Below are 17136 nucleotides of genomic sequence, written 5' to 3'. Positions count from 1 at the left end.
TCTCAGTACAACAGGAAAGGTTAGGCGGCAACGCAATATCTTGAAAAACCAGATAACCTGAGACAGTGAGAAGACGGAGGCCCTTCTCGTTGGAACACGACAGAAGATTGCTTCCCTCACTGTGACCGACCTCCAGCTGGATGACGCGACTGTTCCATTCTCCCCTGCTGTCAAGAGCCTTGGCGTCTTTCTCGACTCCACTCTCTCCATGCAGACACACATCTCCTTCATCATCAAGACCTGCTTTTTCCACCTACGACGCATCGCCTCCATCCGTCGCTACCTCACCCACGACGCCTGTTTCAAGCTGGTTGTCTCCCTCATCTTCAGTCGTCTGGACTACTGCAACTCCCTTCTGGCTGGCCTCCCCGCCTCATCCATTCATGGCCTACAACGAGTCCAGAACGCCGCTGCCAGGCTGACGTTGAGGAAGACGAAGCGAGACCACATCACCCCCCCTACTTCGCTCCTTGCACTGGCTCCCTGTCAACACCCGAATCTCCTACAAACTGTCCACTCTGGTCTACAAGTGTCTCAACGACTCTGCTCCCGAGTACCTTCAATCCTCCCTGGACCTGTACACCCAGCCCTCCGACCGTCCCCTTCGTTCTGCTGCTGACCCTCTCCGCCTCCACATCCCTCGCTCGAAACTCGCATCTGCTGGTCAGCGTGCATTTCCCTCCGCGGGCCCCTCCGTCTGGAACTCCCTGCCGCTTGAGCTTCGCCAGAGCCCCTCTCTTGACGCGTTCAAGAGTAGGTTGAAGACTCAGTTCTTCCCGTAGCTGGCTGCGACTTTCATGCTCGACGTGATGTGTTGTGCCCCAAAAGACATTCTTGTGCTGTGCTCTGTGAGAGGTGTTTTCTTTGTGCTTAATATTATTTTGTTTGGACCTAGCTATTGATGTGTACATTGTTGTTAAACAGTTGTTTGTTTACCAGGGTTTGCTAGTGTGTGATAGGGTTCGTGTCCGTCTGAAGATGTTAGTTTCTTTGTTAGTCCTGTGTTGACAACTCTTCGACAAGCGCTTAGAACTGTACCCACGGAATACGCGCTATATAAGCTTCATATTGATTGATTGATTGATAACCTCATAAGCCTTTAAAATCTAAACTCTCTCTCTCTCTCTCTCTCTCTCTCTCTCTCTCTCTCTCAGTCTCTCTCTCAGTCACACACACACACACTGGCTAACAAACATCCACACACACACACACACACACACACTGGCTAACAAGCACACACACACACACACACACACACATACTCACAAACACACACACACACACACACTTCAAATTACACACACACACACACTCCCAATGACACACAGCACCCCTTCACAATAGCACCAATCGCTCCACCCAAACTTGCACGTGTCAGCCTTGCCGGAAATGAGTTGAGTTGCGGCAAAGGACGACGGGAAGCACCGCGCATGCGTGATTCACGTGCGCGTGTGTATGCACGCGTGCGTACGTCACTGGTCCTCTAAAAGGGCGTTCAAAATATTGTTCGTGCGATGGAATAAATTGAAGACATTCGGCACACGGCGTAAACTTTTGAGAGGCCGTGGATGAAAGAGCGTGAAGTTAGAACGAGAACGTCTTCAAAGAGAAAGGATGCATTACGAAAAGTCACGGAGCGAATTGCTTCAAGCATGAAAGAAGAATGCTGTTTTTTGCAAGAGAATAACATTCTAGAACGAAAATGCTTTTTTTTTTAAACTACAAACATCTTCGTTGCATGAATTTTGTCGTATATTTATGGTAACTTACAATTTTATTTTATATGTGTGTTTTTTACGAGATATAGTGTTCGTCAGCATTTTGATTCTGATTGTTCTGCAAATATATATTGTTAACTAATTTTGTCGTTGCATGACTATTAAGTACAAAGAAAGAAAAGAAAATTGCTGAGAGCATATGTATAAAAATGACAAAATAACAACAGCAAATCTGGCGGAAAAAAAGACAAAATAAAACAATATAAATAATAAACAAGCTCTGTTTTTGTATCTATCGGTCTGTGTTTGTGTCTGCGTCTGTGTGCGCCTGTTTTGTCAAAGTATGTGTATGTGTGCGGCTGTTGTGATTTACACAATGATTACACAATTTCTTGTAGAAAATGTTAAGCCTTTAGGAGTCGCGTGATAGGCGTTATCCTTAAAAGTCGCTTGCAGCATCCAAAACTCTATAGCAGCTCTCCTAGGTCATGAATCCAAGCCAAGGTGCGAGGGAAAAAAGAGCGTGTGTTTGCGTGTCAAAAGCTCGCTTATTTTTGTGATGCTGGATCCGTGTTTTTATTTGTCAAACAATACCTCCTTTTGTGTGCTCTCCTTCTTACCTCATGCATGCAGTATGGCTCGATCGGGGTGGGATTTTTTTCCTCGTTCTTTTGGTTTTGTTTTGTTTTTTTGCTTTTTTTTGTTGAGATTTTTCTAGGACTCCGGAGACTGTTTTTCTGTTACGCTTCTTTTCTTGTGTAAGTATTTGGTTTGATATTAAGAATCTGAAAGCAAGATGGTGGCTGCTGCGGTCGTGCTGCTGCAGCTTCTGTTGTTGTTGTTGTTGTTGTTGTTGTTGTTGTTGTTGTTGTTGTTGTTGTTGTTGTTGTTGTTGTTGTTGTTGTTGTTGTTGTTGTTGTTGTTGGTGTTGTTGTTGTTGTTGTTGTTGTTGTTGTTGTCGACTCGTTGTCGTCGTTGAATCTCAAAAATAAGGTAAATTCACGTCCCCCCGGAAATGCTAAATGGCGGGGTATAAACGTAAAAGCTCCCCGCTCGTTCATGAATTACGAGTGTACTTCTCAGTCGCAACACACGAACGCAGAAGAAGAAGGAGCAACAATCTAAAATTACATTACTGCAAAAGAAAGACATATCACATTATTTCCCAAGTTTTTGATATTGTACACCAAAACGTTTGCCCATGGCAATTATTTCTTGATGTCATCCGTAAACTGACATAACTTTGACCCCCCCAAAATAGTGCCCATAGAATTCGATGGGGTTAAAAAAAAATCCCAAGGGTGTCCTCAAAAAGGCTGTAATGTTTATCCAAGAATGCTAAATATAAACTGACATAAATTTGCTCTTCCAAAATAGTGGCCCATAGAATTCGAAAGGGATTAAAATTCCACGGTAGTCCTGAACAAGTCGCGTAAGGCGAAATTACTACATTTAGTCAAGCTGTGGAACTCACAGAATGAAACTGAACGCACTGCATTTTTTCTCAGTGACCGTAGTCCGCCGCTCGCGCAAAACGCAGTGAAACTGACGAGACTGTTTAGCGCGGTGGTGGTTTCGCTGTGCTGCATAGCACGCTTTTCTGTACCTCTCTTCGTTTTAACTTTCTGAGCGTGTTTTTAATCCAAACATATCATATCTATATGTTTTTGGAATCAGGAACCAACAAGGAATAAGATGAAATTGTTTTTAAATCGATTTCGGAAATTTAATTTTGATCATAAATTTTATATTTTTAATTTTGAGAGCTTGTTTTTAATCCGAATATAACATATTTATATGTTTTTGGAATCAGACAATAATGAAGAATAATATGAACGTAAATTTGGATCGTTTTATAACAAAAATTACAATTTTCAGATTTTTAATGACCAAAGTCATTAATTTTTTTTTAAGCCACCAAGCTGAAATGCAATACCGAAGTCCGGCCTTTGTCGAAGATTGCTTGGCCAAAATTTCAATCAATTTGATTGAAAAATGAGGATGTGACAGTGCTGCCTCAACTTTTACAAAAAGTCGGATATGACGTCATCAAAGACATTTATCGAAAAAAAGAAAAAACTTCCGGGGATATCATACCCAGGAACTCTCATGTCAAATTTCATAAAGATCGGTCCAGTAGTTTACTCTGAATCGCTCTACACACAGACACGCACACACAGACACACATACCCTCGTCTCGATTCCCCCTCTATGTTAAAACATTTAGTCAAAACTTGACTAAATGTAAAAAGACGAGGGTTTTTATCCATCAATAAACATCGGCGAGGGAGCCATTTCACAGGCAGTGTTGATATGAGTTTATTTGTTTAAAGAAAAGAAACGTCAGCACGATAAAGAATAGAATTTTGAAGAGGTTTTTGCGAGCCTTTCAATTATTGTTATTTGGCTTGCAACGGGATGTCGGAAGGTCACATCACCGATGTTTTGATTCGGAAAGGGAAAAGGGCAAACGGGGGAGCTAATATTTGGTGTCTACATTGTGAAAGTTTTCTCTCGAATCAACTCAGTAAATACAGATGTTATCTTTTACCTCTGATTCCCTTACATCTTTGAGGCAGGGTATTGTGGTGAGAGTGAAAAGGAGCAAAATTTGAATGTGACCTACCGCCTACAATTGGCCGTCCACATCCGCTTTACCGCTCTCTCTCTCCCTCTCTCTCTCTCTCTCTCTCTCTCTCTCTCTCTCTCTCTCTCTCTCTCTCTCTCTCTCTCTCTCTCTCTCTCTCTCTCTCTCTCTCTCACACACACGCACACACACACACACACACCCGCCCATGCACACAGAAATCCACACACAAACACACACACACACATATATATATACACACACGCATTCACTGAAGTAATTACGCACGCAGGCACCCCCTCCCCCCCTTACCCTAAAAAAGCCCATCATATTTCGTTTTGCAAATGGGTAAAAAGCTATGCCCCGGCAGGGGATCGAACCCTGGATCTTCGGTTTACGAGACCGACGCCTTACCACTTAGCCATCGAGGCTGCTTATGTTTAAACCAGTCATGTAAAAGGGATGATGATAACAACAACGCTGCCACCAAAAGTTGTACAGTGGGGGGTGCCATATGTACCAACGTTTTCTTTAAAAAGAGAACGCCATGTTTAATATCATTCCGTGGGTAAAGGTAATAAATCGAAGTAGACTGATGTGAACGGTAGAAGGTATATATATGAAGAATCGCAGTTGAGATATAAACACAGAGAAAAAGTTATACGAAAGTAAAAAGTGGGTTCCGGTTACAGTCTGCTGTTGCTATATACATGTACACAGAAATAGTCAAATGTCCACAAAAGCCCCAAATTATCTCGTGACTTTTCGCTTAGCAAACGTTTAAAAAAAAATCATGGCCCGAACCCTGGATCTTTGGTTTACGAGACCGACGCCTTACCACTTGGCCATCGAGGCTGATAGTATAACTAGAAAAAGAATAACAAAAGAAAAAAACCGCTGCCGCTAAAAGTTTTACTGCCCACTGAACCACTGGAGAGGAAAATCATTAATTAACCATTCATTAAAAAGAGAATCAGATAAGAACAATGCTGCCACCGACAGTTGTACAATGGGGTGCCATATATGTACCAACTTATTCTTAATAAAGAATGCCATATTTTATCCCATACCGTAGATGAAGATAATCAGTTGAATTAGACTGATCAGTCTGAACTGCAGAATTACTGAAAAAATGAAGAAACACAGTAGATAGATAAACAAAGAGAAACGGTTACAAAAGTAAAAAAATGGGTTCCGGTTACAGTCTGCCGTTGGTACATATACACAGAAATATAGTAAATGTCCCCAAAAGTCCAAAATCATCGTGACTTTTTGCATAGCAAATGAAAAATCAATTCATGCCACGGCAGGGGATCGAACCCTGGATCTTCGGTTTACGAGACCGACGCCTTACCACTTGGCCATCGAGGCTGATAATAAAATGCGTATAGTATGTTTATTCTCATACCGTGGATGGAGTAGACTGATCAGTCTGAACTGCAGAATTACTGCACAAAATGAAGAAACACAGTAGATAGATAAACACAGATAAAAAGTTACAAAAGTAAAACAAATGGGTTTCGGTTACAGTCTGCCGTTGCTATATATATACACAGAAATATAGTAAATGTCCCCAAAAGTCCTAAATCATCGTGACTTTTTGCATCGCAAATGAAAACAAGTCGCGTAAGGCGAAATAACAACATTTAGTCAAGCTGTCGAACTCACAGAATGAAACTGAACGCAATGCAATTTTTCAGCAAGACCGTATACTCGTAGCATCGTCAGTCCACCGCTCGTGACCAAGGCAGTGAAATTGACAAGAAGAGCGGGGTAGTAGTTGCGCTGAGAAGGATAGCACGCTTTTCTGTACCTCTCTTCGTTTTAACTTTCTGAGCGTGTTTTTAATCCAAACATATCATATCTATATGTTTTTGGAATCAGGAACCGACAAGAAATAAGATGAAAGTGTTTTTAAATCGATTTCGGAAATTTGATTTTGATAATAATTTTTATATATTTAATTTTCAGACCTTGTTTTTAATCCGAATATAAAATATTTATATGTTTTTGGAATCAAAAAATTATGAAGAATAAAATGAACGTAAATTTGGATCGTTTTATAAAAAAAATAATTTTAATTACAATTTTCAGATTTTTAATGACAAAAGTCATTAATTAATTTTTAAGCCACCAAGCTGAAATGCAATACCGAAGTCCGGGCTTTGTCGGAGATTACTTGACCAAAATTTCAACCAATTTGGTTGAAAAATGAGAGCGTGACAGTGCCGCCTCAACTTTCACGAAAAGCCGGATATGACGTCATCAAAGACATTTATCAAAACAATGAAAAAAATGTCTGAGGATATCATACCCAGGAACTCTCATGTCAAATTTCATAAAGATCGGTCCAGTAGTTTGGTCTGAAACGCTCTACACACACACACACAGACAGACAGACAGACAGACACACATACACCACGACCCTCGTCTCGATTCCCCCCTCTATGTTAAAACATTTAGTCAAAACTTGACTAAATGTAAAAACGCTGCCGCTGAAAGTTGTACTGCCCAGTAAACCACCGGAGAGGAAAATCATTAATGAATCATTCATCAAAAGAGAATCAGGATAACAACAACGCTGCCGCCGAAAGTTGTACAGTAGGGTGCCATATACATGTACCAACTTATTCTTAATAAAGAATGCCATGTTTATTCTCATATCGTGGATGAAGATAATCAATTGAAGTATAGACTGATCAGTCTGAACTGCAGAATTACTGACAAAAATGAAGAAACCCAGTAGATAGATAAACACAAATAAAAAGTTACAAAAGTACAAAAAATGGGTTCCGGTTACTGTCTGCCGTTGCTATATATACACAGAAATATAGTGAATGTCCCCAAAAGCAATAAATTATCGTGACTCTTTGATTAGCAAATGAAAAAAATCCATGCCCCGGCAGGGGATCGAACCCTGGATCTTCGGTTTACGAGACCGACGCCTTACCACTTGGCCATCGAGGCTGTGTAAATTGACCATTCATTACAAGACAATGTGGATAACAAGAACGCTGCCGCCGAAAGTTATACAGTGGGTTACCATATGGGTGCGTCTCAGAAACTGATCCTTTTGTGTGTGCCATAATCAAATTAGCCCACAATTGAAACATACTGAATTTTAAATCATGATATTGGTATTTTTGAGAAGTAAAATGAATAAAGAAATAGTACAAACAAAACTGAGTATTTTGCATGATTATTATGAAGGTTGTTTTGCGAAAGAAATGATTAAATGCGTGAAAAATGGAGGTCTGATATGTGACATGAACCATCAACTAGTTTTGCACCTCACTACAAGAATCGTTTAGAATGTCCAAGGACTGCTATTCTTGTTATGTGTGTTTGGTTTAAGTGTACTTGACAGTTGAAATGTTATTTTGTCCACAGAATTGTTTTTTTAAACGAAATTAATCGCTTGAAAGTTTGCCATCACTGTCGTAACATAGGTTTCCGCACGCGTGCAACAGCAACAAGTCCTACATTTGAACTTTAGAATTTGCATATTCATCTTCAACACGATCTAGACATGAAAGGGCATAGAACATCGCTAAGCTAAATGTTATTTAAGTATTATTTTCTCAAAATTGCATCTGCAAACTAAGTTGAAAGTTGCGCAATATGACATGCTTCTTCAAAATTCAGTTACGATGGTGAACGGTTTTGCAAATAATGTTCAGAGTTTTGAAGAAAGATTAGAACTATTTTGCGTGTAGTGACTTAGAGGTGCGGGTGACTACGCATGCGCAGTTACAGAGAGAAATAGTTCAGCTTCCAGCAGCGAAGAAAGATTTCGAGAATGTTTCCGAAGTCTGTGATTTTGTTACGACAGTGATCAACACCCCAGGTTCTTGAGAAAAGGTGAGTTTTTGCTGCTATGATATTCTATGAAGTGAAAAATTAGGCTAAACATTTGTTAATAATAGTTTTTCTTTCGATTTCACCTGGTCAAAACTTGACTAAATGTTTTAACATAGAGGGGGAATCGAAACGAGGGTCATGGTGTATGTGTGTGTGTGTGTCTGTCTGTCTGTGCGTGTGTGTGTGTAGAGCGATTCAGACTAAACTACTTGACCGATCTTTATGAAATTTGACATGAGAGTTCCTGGGTATGATATCCCCGGACGTTTTTTTCTTTTTTTCGACAAATACTTTTGATGACGTCATATCCGGCTTTTTGTAAAAGTTGAGGCGGCACTGTCACACCCTCATTTTTCAATTAAATTGATTGAAATTTTTGTAAAGCAATCTTCGACGAAGGCCGGACTTCGGTATTGCATTTCAGCTTGGTGGCTTAAAAATTAATTAATGACTTTGGCCATTAAAAATTGTAATAATTTTTTTTTTTATAAAACGATCCACATTTACGTTCATCTTATTTTACATCATTTCTTGATTCCAAAAACATATAAATATGTTATATTTGGATTAAAAACAAGCTCTGAAAATTAAAAATATAAAAAATTATGATCAAAATTAAATTTCCGAAATCCATTTAAAGGAACGGTAAGTGTCAATGTTTTCTTTAATTGTAAAAGTTGTATGTTCAATGGAATGGTAAGTCTGAACAAAATAATTACTTTATTTTGTTTTTAGCCAGTGAATGTGGATGCATCAAAATCTTGATAGACATCAAACAAAATTCATGTTAGTGAAACTAGTACACATATTGCATCAATCTTTGGTTGAAATCGCTGGTACTTGCATGTTTCAGATGCAAGAGATTCGACCTGATGAACTGGTGGTACCGTTCCTTCGAAGGAAACCGGAGGGGAACTACTATTGCTTTCCAGGGATCGATGATATTTCCTTAGTCCCTGCATCTGATGCAACCATGATTCGTGACCCCACCTTCAATGCCAGGGGGCATTATTTCTTTTAAAATAAATTAATTAACTGCAAGTGGCAACTGTTCTATATGTAACCAATGCCTTTGGTTTATTGTCTTAACAATTGAATGAACCACTTTTGAACATTTGCATTCTTCATGTCAAACCTTATAATACATGTCTGGTTGTTCGTTTCCGAGTTACGTCGGTGATGAACTTTTCATTAATGTTTCTCTTTTTTGGGGCAAAGTTTTCTTGATTTTTTCCAGCTTTTTTTCTTTCTGTTCCTGTTTTAGTGTTTGGCATTTTACCTAAGAAGAATCTGGTTGCAAAATCAGCTTCATTTAGTAAAGTTTGTGGGAAAAAGCATAACCGTTTCTTTGTTACAAAAGTGATGTTTCCATGTTACATCGGTGACCATTTTGCATTCTTTTGGGATAACTTTCTAACATTTTGTCTTAGAGCAACAAATATTTGTATATATGCTATTGTGAAGGTTAAATGTCAATAAGACTGAATGAATGCCATGTATCAACATGTTCTGATCAGGATATCATTAATTAATTTTCATTTTTGTATTGAAATTTTGACGAATGCATTGAACATTGAAAAAAACATTATTTTGTTGTTTGCATGTAGTCATTTCATATTGAACTCTATAATGGCTTGTGATTCAACAATAATAACTGAATAAAAGTCGTTTTCAGCCTTATAAATGCAGTTTTTTTGTCTTTTATTTTTTCCATGTTACACGGGTGATTTTGCACACATGGTCCAAATAATGCTCAACATATGGCAAACTAAAGGCAATGTTATATTTTTTCTTGTTTAAACTGAAAAGGTACACCCTGAGAAGTGTGTAAATAGTATTATCAAAGTTTTCTGGGAAGATTTTACTTTTGGTGATAATGTCACAAACAGAGGACGAGATTCTGAGACGCACCCACATATGTACCAAGTTTTTCCTTATAGAGAATGCCATGTTTAATCTCATACCTTGGGGCAAGATACTCAATCGAAGTAGACCAATATAAACTGCAGAAGGTATCAAAATAAGCAGTTGAGGGATGAACACAGAGAAGAGGTGACAAAAGTAAAAAAATGGGTTTAGGTTACAGTGTGAATATATGCCGTTGCTATACACAGATATAGTAAATATCCCCAAGCCCTAAATTACCGTGGCTTTTCGCTTAGCAAATAAAAACAAGTCGCGTAAGGCGAAAATACAATATTTAGTCAAGTAGCTGTGGAACTCACAGAATGAAACTGAACGCAATGCCATTTTTCAGCAAGACCGTATACTCGTAGCATCGTCAGTCCACCGCTCATGGCAAAGGCAGTGAAATTGACAAGAAGAGCGGGGTAGTAGTTGCGCTAAGAAGGATAGCACGCTTTTCTGTACCTCTCTTTGTTTTAACTTTCTGAGCGTGTTTTTAATCCAAACATATCATATCTATATGTTTTTGGAATCAGGAACCGACAAGGAATAAGATGAAAGTGTTTTTAAATTGATTTCGACAATTTAATTTTGATAATAATTTTTATATATTTAATTTTCAGAGCTTGTTTTTAATCCGAATATAACATATTTATATGTTTTTGGAATTAGCAAATGATGGAGAATAAGATAAACGTAAATTTGGATCGTTTTATAAATTGTTATTTTTTTTTACAATTTTCAGATTTTTAATGACCAAAGTCATTCATTAATTTTTAAGCCACCAAGCTGAAATGCAATACCGAAGTCCGGACTTCGTCGAAGATTACTTGACCAAAATTTCAACCAATTTGGTTGAAAAATGAGGGCGTGACAGTGCCGCCTCAACTTTCACGAAAAGCCGGATATGACGTCATCAAAGACATTTATCAAAAAAATGAAAAAAACGTTCGGGGATTTCATACCCAGGAACTCTCATGTCAAATTTCATAAAGATCGGTCCAGTAGTTTAGTCTGAATCGCTCTACACACACACACACACACACACAGACACACACACACGCACATACACCCACGACCCTCGTTTCGATTCCACCTCGATGTTAAAATATTTAGTCAAAACTTGACCATGCCGCGGAAGGGGATCGAACCCTGGATCTTCGGTTTACGAGACCGACGCCTTACCACTTGGCCATCGAGGCTGATATAATAACATGAATAAGAATAATAACACAAAGAAACCGCTGCCGCTGAAAGTTGTACTGCCCAATAACCAGGCATGGGAATTGAAAAAAGTAAAATGTTTCAGTTATAGTCGACGGCGCGAATCCATATATCAATAACACATTACGAAAAGATCTAAATATATAAATTATCGATTTCCTCGCCAGACAAGGAAAACCAAGGCATCCTGTCAGGGATAGAATGAGCCGAACTCATTTTGACCTGAGGTCAGGATGCAGTAGGGTGTCATATGTACCAACTTATTCTTAATAAAGAATGCCATGTTTAATCTCATACAGTGGATGAAGATAATCAATTGTAGTAGACTGAACTGAACTGCAGAATGAAAATATGAAGAAACTGTTGATGGATAAACAAAGAGAAAAAAGTTACAAAAGTAAACAAATGGGTTGCGGTTACAGTTTGCCGTTGCAATATATATATACACAGAAATAGTAAATGTCCCCGAAAGCACTACATTATCGTGACTTTTTGATTAGCAAAAGAAAAAATCCATGCCCCGGCAGGGGATCGAACCCTGGATCTTCGGTTTACGAGACCGACGCCTTACCACTTGGCCATCGAGGCTGTGTATATTAACCATTCATTACAAGAGAATCAAAATAACAACAACGCTGCCGGCGAAAGTTGTACAGCTGGGTGAAATATGGTCCAACTTATTCTTAATAAAGAATGCCATGTTTAATCTCATACAGTGGATGAAGATAATCAATTGAAGTAGACTTATCTGAACTGCAGAATGAAAAAAATGAAGAAACACAGCAGACAAATAAACACCGAGAAAACTTACAAAAGTAACAATTAAATTAATGGGTTCAGGTTACATACAGTCTGCTGTTGCTATATATATAAACAGAAATAGTAAATGTCCCAAAAAGCACTAAGTTATCGTGACTTTTCGCTTAGCAAATGGAAAAAAAACAATGCCCCGGCAGGGGATCGAACCCTGGATCTTCGGTTTACGAGACCGACGCCTTACCACTTGGCCATCGAGGCTGTTACTCAGTTCGATAGTATAGAGAATTATTGTAACAAAAACCCTGCCGCTGAAAGTTGTACTCCCCAGTAAACCACTGGAGAAAAAAATCAATACATTTCATCCTATACCTAACTTTTCACAGCATCCCTTCTAATCTGAACTCTTCAACCGTCTATGAGCGTAGATTGTGCGTGTGTTGCTCGATCAAAGCTGAACAATGCTATAGTGTATTTATATCACCAAAGCTGATAAGACGATGTTTCTTCTGACCTACAACTTCTGATAAGTCTCACTTTATAGGTTATGTTGATCCCTTCATTTCGACGGCAGTAACAAACTTTATTCCTTGGTCAAGTTGTTTTAACTGAATGCTTTGTTAAAAAAATTTCTGCTGCATTCTTCCATTGTTGTTTAATCAAACGCTAATGTCAAGTTCCGGTAACATTTAAAACGACATTGTTGTTTAAGCTCTCCCCTTCTCGTGTATGACTGTAACCTATCTGCAGCTCATATACTAATCATCTAGCAAAGCAGGCTAGCATGTAAAGAGTCAAAACGTGTCGATTTGGTGTTGTTGTTTTATCTTTTGTCCGTCTGTTTGTTTGTTTGTTTGTTTGTTTGTTTGTTTGTTTGTTTGTGTGTGTGTGTGTGTGTTTGTTTGTTTGTTTGTTTGTGTGTTTGTTTGTTTGTTTGTGAGTCTGTTTGTGAGTCTGTTTGTGAGTCTGTTTGTGAGTCTGTATGTTTGTTTGTTTGTTTGTTTGTTTGTTTGTTTGTTTGTTTGTTTGTTTGTTTGTTTGTTTGTTTGTTCGTTTGTTCGTTCGTTCTTTCGTTCGTTCGTTCGTTCGTTCGTTTGTTTCTTTGTTTCTTTGTTCGTTTGTTTGTTTGTTTGTTTGTTTGTGAGTCTGTTTGTGAGTCTGTTTGTGAGTCTGTTCGTTGTTTGTTTGTTTGTTTGTTTGCTTGTTTGTTTGTTTGTTTGTTTGTTTGTTTGTTCGTTCGTTTGTTTGTTCGTTTGTTCGTTTGTTTCTTTGTTTTCTTCTTTGTTGTCGTTGTTTTGGCATGTTTCCAATTGGAGATGCACAATGTCATTGTCGTTGTGTCAATGAGAATTGTGTGTGTGTACCGCTCTGGAAAAAGCGGTCGGTTGATTACAATTCACAAATAGGCTGCAAGCAGCTCGAAGTTGTGAGAAATATGCCCATGAAATTAATACCGATGAATCATCATTATCATCTAAACTTCAAAATGAGTAAGTAGACACAAAATAAAATAATCACATCGGTCGTCAGGGAGCAGTCACCAGTTTGCAAACAGCGGTCAAGGAACGAAAAAAAAACTAAAGCACCAAGCTATATAGTGAACTATCTAAACTTAATCTTCCTCTCCTAACTTTTTTTCGGGGTGGAGAGGCGTGGGGTGGGTTGGTTATAGTCCTGACTGCCACGATATTGGCCCATCATTACCGCCGCTAATCAAAATGTCTTGTATGTTGACATTTCCTTACACTTGTTAATGATGATTATCACCTTCTGTGCAGAGACCAAAAAGACACGGTCTGCAATGCGACACTTCCAGGACAAACAAAAACCCAGGCCTAATCTCAAACCAGTGACTTTCCGCGTTGTAAAATCGGCATTACCTTGCTGCAGTCAAAGCACTCTTGCGACTAGTGCAACGGGGTTGGTTTACGGCGCCTTAGTGGAGTTGAGTGGACCGTGTACCGGAGATGAAGAGTCCCTTTGTGCGCTCTTCCCTAGCGTGTGTTGTAAAATCCGCATTACTCTGGCTTAGTCAATGGCAGGCCCTGATTAACCAGGCACTAACTGGAATGGTCGCCACGCGAGAGGTAAAACGACGTCCCTTGAGAGGGCTTCCCGTGCTTAACCGAGGCGTGAAATTAATAATGCTTCAGCTTCTCAATGCACACTCTCGCCCTGTTTACTTTCGGGGCATTGTTCGGGACGACTGGTTGGCGGAGAAAGGGTTAAAGTCTGGGGTTTGTGCGCCGGCGACTGCCGTTCGCATGCAGAGAAAGGGTTAAAGCAACCCGAGTTTGTGCAAGTGTGTGACGCCGCTGTATGCATGCATGCACGTCCGCATCGCTGGGTTGATTACTGCAGGGATCGGTCATTTTCATGCAAGCTTTTCTCAGGGATGTAATTACACACGCCTACTGATCAACAAAATGTCGTTATGCTTGCATAGATTCTACCTTGACGTAGGTATATTTCATGCGGGAGCTTTGACGGAAGAACGTCATGCATAGTCTGGCATACTGAAACTATTAAACTCATATTAGTATATAGGAGTACATATATACATATTTTATTGACGTATCCTTCCTCTCTCTCTCTCTCTCTCTCTCTCTCTCTCTCTCTCTCTCTCTCTCTCTCTCTCTCTCTCTCTCTCTCTCTCTCTCTCTCTCTCTCTCTCTCTCCCTCTCCACTCTCTCTCCCCTCTCTCTCTATCTCTCTCTTTTTGTTTTTTATATTTTTTTTATTTTTTGTTGTTGTTTTTTATCGTTTGCTTGTTCATCGTTTGTTTTATTACTTCTTTAATTGATATTCCAACATGTTTAAAACGTATTATCATTGGATTAAACCCTCCCATGGGCAAGGGCTGGATGTAAAAAAGCAACTGTTTGCTTATGCCACTACCCTCGTAAATAAAGAATTTGTCATTCTCTCTCTCTCTCTCTCTCTCTCTCTCTCTCTCTCTCTCTCTCTCTCTCTCTCTCTCTCTCTCTCTCTCTCTCTCCCTCTCTCTCTCTCTCTCTCTCTCTCTCTCTCCACCCTCTCTCTCTCTCTCTCTCTCTCTCTCTCTCTCACTCTCTCTCTGCGTCTGCGTCTCTCTCTTTAAAAAAAAGTGCAATTTAAAGTCACGTTTACTTCTAAATCACATTTTCACTTTAGTCACACGTGATACCGCGAAAGTGAAGACAGAGACAACTTCCAGCGATAGTATTCCCCTGCAAACGTCCTGCCTTCTGCAACAGGGAAACTCAGTTACGGGACACCTAGCCTCGATGACTGATCGTATTTAACCGTACCAGTGGCACTCGCGGCTAAACCAACAGCGACTTGAGAGATGGGTAGGAAAACAATGAGCCCGGCAACAGCAAATAATCAAACAGGAGGGGCAAATAAGACACAACTTTGTAACCGTCAACCCTCGTACCCAGGTATCGCTCACCGTCAAGCCCAGGCGCCGAAACAAGTGGTGTTTAAACACATTCAACAAACAAGAAACAAGGCGAAAGCCATGTTGACACGTCGGCGAAACAGGAACATAAAATCCCGTCACTGTAATCAAGCCAGCACTGACGGGACAGGATGTGAGTTTGCACGTGAAACACTGTCTAACTGTCAGAGAAACAAGGTCACCTTGATAGATGATCTCTGCTAATGCCACGCAGACGGTTTGTGCCAGGATCTCTAATTTGATTTTTTTTTTTCTTTCTCTTCCAGTGCAGTTCAGTCAAGTTGTTTGAATGTTCTCCTCACAAAGAATGTGCGACAGCCTTTAAAGAGTGTATCAAAAATTCGGGTTTTACGGAATCGACCCACGGGTGGCTACCTCAGAAAGTCTTGTTTTAATTTTCACCAATAAGGCTTGTCTTAAAAGTGGCAAGGTCAGAAAGTGGTTTTTTTTGTTGTCATTTCCACTTACATAGAATACGGGACAAATCTAATATTTGCTCAGAAAGTCTTGTTTTAATAAATGTTCATCTGTAGGGAACGCGCGACGGTCTTTAAAAGGGGGTACACATTAAAAGTTCCGTTTAAATTTCCACTAACAGAGAATATAAGCGACGGTCTTATATAAAAGTGAGTATGAAAGTCTTTCTTCAGTTTCACTCTTGCTCAAAATAACTTTAGAATAAAAAAATAAGAAAGGACATATGTTGGAACGTTTGCTATTGACAAAACAATACGTTACAATCACAAATATGTCGACCCAACGGTCTTTTAAGTGCACAGACAAACAATAAGTAACAAGAACTTAGCTTGGCTGAGTCAAAAAGACTTTGTTATCATGACAAACATGAAAGAGTCTCAGCCCAACGTCCAAGGCTGCATGTATACCCGCTCTTGATTCTGGAAGAGACATTGTGAGTGGGGCCCGGGTAGCTCAGGTGGTAGAGCACTGGACTTGTGATCGAAGGGTCGCAAGTTCGAATCCGGGCCGGGACGGACACGGGTCAACTTTATGTGCAGATCCAGAGACGGTATCCATCTCCCACCCCCATGTCACCACAATGGCACGTAAAAGACCTCGGACATTCTGCCATAAGTGCAGGTGGCTGATACCACCTAAACACGCATACACTTGTGTATCTCATCTAAAGTCGGGTTAAAACCCGGGAACATGCCCCTAATGGCTTTGCCGTGAGGGCGTAAAACTTGAATTTCTCATTCTGGAAGAGACATTGTATCTTGGCCCGGGTTATCGAGCAGATGCCCGCGTGCCTTCAATATATGCACGATGTCATCCATGCATATCTAAACATGTATTTCATGCAAGAGAGATTTACAGGGGCAGGTATTAAAGTGAGAAATGATTAGATACGGAAGAGGGAATTAAGGGGAAATTAATGACGAGAAAAAGGAGACAGATGCTGAGAGAGATTAAGAGTGAGACATGCACATGCACGCTGTATATTGCTAATTGTAACATGTCATGTATTCTGAATAACATTTTGTTTAAACTGAGACCGGTGAACAGGTTTGTTGTTTTGAACAAAAGAACATACTTTTTTCATACTGGGCAAACTGTTGTTGTAGTTGTTGTTGTTGTTGTTGTTGTTGTTGTTGTTGTTGTTGTTGTTGCTGTTGCTGTTGTTG

The 17136-nt window shown here is 39.7% G+C and overlaps 6 non-coding genes across 6 annotated transcripts; all 6 read right to left on the bottom strand.

Annotated features, from left to right (window-relative positions):
• Positions 1 to 4664: 4664 nt before the first annotated feature.
• Trnat-cgu (transfer RNA threonine (anticodon CGU)) lies at positions 4665 to 4736 on the bottom strand. Its single transcript has one exon. It is a non-coding gene; the product is annotated as a tRNA-Thr (tRNA).
• An 868-nt stretch (positions 4737 to 5604) lies between these two features.
• Positions 5605 to 5676, bottom strand: Trnat-cgu (transfer RNA threonine (anticodon CGU)). Its single transcript has one exon. It is a non-coding gene; the product is annotated as a tRNA-Thr (tRNA).
• Positions 5677 to 7200: 1524 nt separating this feature from the next.
• Positions 7201 to 7272, bottom strand: Trnat-cgu (transfer RNA threonine (anticodon CGU)). The gene has a single exon. It is a non-coding gene; the product is annotated as a tRNA-Thr (tRNA).
• Positions 7273 to 11201: 3929 nt separating this feature from the next.
• Trnat-cgu (transfer RNA threonine (anticodon CGU)) lies at positions 11202 to 11273 on the bottom strand. The gene has a single exon. It is a non-coding gene; the product is annotated as a tRNA-Thr (tRNA).
• A 538-nt stretch (positions 11274 to 11811) lies between these two features.
• On the bottom strand, positions 11812 to 11883 carry Trnat-cgu (transfer RNA threonine (anticodon CGU)). Its single transcript has one exon. It is a non-coding gene; the product is annotated as a tRNA-Thr (tRNA).
• Positions 11884 to 12240: 357 nt separating this feature from the next.
• On the bottom strand, positions 12241 to 12312 carry Trnat-cgu (transfer RNA threonine (anticodon CGU)). Its single transcript has one exon. It is a non-coding gene; the product is annotated as a tRNA-Thr (tRNA).
• Between the last annotated feature and the right edge of the window lie 4824 nt (positions 12313 to 17136).

The sequence above is a fragment of the Littorina saxatilis genome, linkage group LG1, assembly GCF_037325665.1.
Source record: "Littorina saxatilis isolate snail1 linkage group LG1, US_GU_Lsax_2.0, whole genome shotgun sequence".
Lineage (NCBI taxonomy): Eukaryota > Metazoa > Mollusca > Gastropoda > Littorinimorpha > Littorinidae > Littorina > Littorina saxatilis.
The sequence above is the reverse complement of the archived record's forward strand: the minus strand, read 5'-3'. Positions and strand labels throughout refer to the sequence as shown.